The sequence below is a fragment of the Lampetra fluviatilis genome, chromosome 20 (genome assembly GCF_964198595.1).
Source record: "Lampetra fluviatilis chromosome 20, kcLamFluv1.1, whole genome shotgun sequence".
Classification (NCBI taxonomy): domain Eukaryota; kingdom Metazoa; phylum Chordata; class Hyperoartia; order Petromyzontiformes; family Petromyzontidae; genus Lampetra; species Lampetra fluviatilis.
The window spans coordinates 4,283,040-4,285,487 of NC_136294.1; the positions used below are offsets into that span (position 1 = coordinate 4,283,040).

General features: G+C 48.7%; 1 non-coding gene across 1 annotated transcript; it reads right to left on the minus strand.

Annotated features, from left to right (window-relative positions):
* Positions 1-1,396: 1,396 nt before the first annotated feature.
* On the minus strand, positions 1,397-1,561 carry LOC144938027 (U1 spliceosomal RNA). Its single transcript, XR_013637810.1, has one exon. It is a non-coding gene; the product is annotated as a U1 spliceosomal RNA (small nuclear RNA).
* Positions 1,562-2,448: the final 887 nt, after the last annotated feature.

Here is a 2,448-nt window from a genome sequence, read left to right on the forward strand (position 1 = left end):
CGATATCACATACAAACCGGCGACGTTCCAAACCCCTACCGGGAGAACATGCATACTCGAAATACTCAGGCGTCAGGGTCGAGATCGAACTCAGGAACCTTCTGTAGACCAGGCGAGGTAGTTAACATTGAGGTCCGTGCAGAAACATCAGGTGCCGTATGTGTACACAAATAGAGGATCTGACAATTACAAAGCTCGGGGCCACCCACGAAACAAACGATGGCTCACGTAACGCACAGGCTTTGCACGGCTTGTTTTTGAATAATTCGCGTCATCATTCCCATTGCCCATAACGGCACGGCGGTCACCGAACAAACGGCGCGATCCTTGCCCAGAATCTACACACTCAAAACACACAGCAACAGCAGTTACACGGCTCTCAAGCACGTGCACACGCTACACAATTCACCCTTTGTATAATCATATCGGCCGCCTCATGGCCAGCATCGATCACGGGAACAAGAAGAATATTCATGAAAGAGCAATAATAATAATAATGATATATTTTGATTCTTTGTACCGGCGCTGATAGTCTGTAATTGGGTGAAACTTGCCGAAGGACGCTGGAGGTGGATACTAAATAAATACACATTTAACTATGACATCTATACAAACTTTTACTCGAATGCCATACGAAAGAAGAACAATCCGATGCAACGCGTGGACTTCCAGTGAATTACGCTGGTAAAACCCAGAGGTAAGCTGCACGGATGGGTCTCTCTCTCTTGGATAGCATCACATCAGCAGCACCAACCATGGCTAATCCGCTGCTGGATGAAGGCCTCATCTCTCGCGGGTTTGCAATGCGACAATAATCTACGGTCAGCGCGAGCCGATTTCATTGCAGTGGGAGTTGGTCGCCACGGCGCTTGTGCCAGGCTAGGTGCACGTTGCGGCCACGTGAAGTATCGAACGCCCGCTGGCAGGAGGTCACGGGGCAGACCCAGGTGCCACACGGGTCGACTGACTGAGATGACTTGCCGATGCACCACCTGTGCCCCCTACTGTGCCAACTTCGCTATCACCGAGGGTGGCACATGCTCCCAGTATCCACCATGGGTAGAGAGTTAATCCCAATGTATTGTTTCACATGCACCCTTCCTAGTTGCTTAACTTGCATCTTCCAGACATTTTATATAGCACTTGAAATGTATAATCGTTCCATTTGAACGAAATTGTCTCATCAATAGCTACGATCATGAGATTGCTATCATGCACACTTGTAATCTCGATATTAAATGCATCAAGAAAATAAGTGGTAGCATTTGCCACCATAGTCGGTACCGATTAGTCATTCTCGGGCCATTCGTCCAATGACTATTTTGTCTACTCCCACCCCTCCCCCCAAACATTTCCCTCTCTCTCATTTTTATTTTTCTCATTGGAGTTCAATTTCGGGGGGATAGCGCGAACGCAGTCCCCCACTACCACAAATTACACAGTCGAGTTTCCCGCATTTGGGGGAAATCGCAGGGGTCAACCCTCCCGCAGTGCAATGGAAGAGCCTCGCCCTGTGGTGACCACCTGTGTGATCATGGAGCCTCCCCTGTCAGGTAATCCCCGCTTCCACGACCTGCACACGGGGGACGGCGACTCGCTCCCGGACTTCCATCACACCGGCGCGGCTGCTGTTGCCGCACAGCAAGCAGCAGCAGCAGTTGCCACGTTGAGGCTAAGTGGTGGATCTGCCCCCCTTTAGACCTCACGCTGCGTGCACCCCCCTACGGCTGTGGAAAAACAGGATGCAGGTGCAATCACACACACACATCACACACACATACATACACATACACACCCCACACACACATACACACATACACACACATCATACATACACACATACATACATCACACACACACACACAGCGCACAAATCACCAGGTCCTTGTAATTGCCATTACCGTTGAGGAAACTCGGAACAAAATTGTAGGGGCCTTTTTTTCGTGTAAAATGCCTTCCAGCGTAATTTCACCTCGACATATGGCACACTTTTTTTTTAGGTGTGCGATTTTTGTTTTTCAAATCCAGAGGGGGCTCCCCAAGCCCATAAACAAGCGTACGACGGAGATTTAAAATCAATTTAGTGTTTCTCTTCTCGAAGAACCGTCATCAATCCACTGCTGGATGAAGGCCGCCCGCACAGGCCGCGTCAGTCGTGTCGGTTTTGTTTGACCATACTTCGCCACACGGGTCTACACGTGGGTGGTGGTGGTGGTGGTGTGAGATGAGTGACCCCAGGACCGGTCCTGACATTGCTCGCCACTGATGTTAGTCGTGGCCGGAAATACAAAATTATAATTAAAGTGATAATTGTTTTTTTACCCTTTTATCTGGAAACAAAACTGACACCTTTTTTTACGAGGAGTCATGTTTGCATAGACCACAATACCTGCAGTCATAATGCAAACAAAAAACATAGCTCTGATAATGACAGTGCATACATTATCA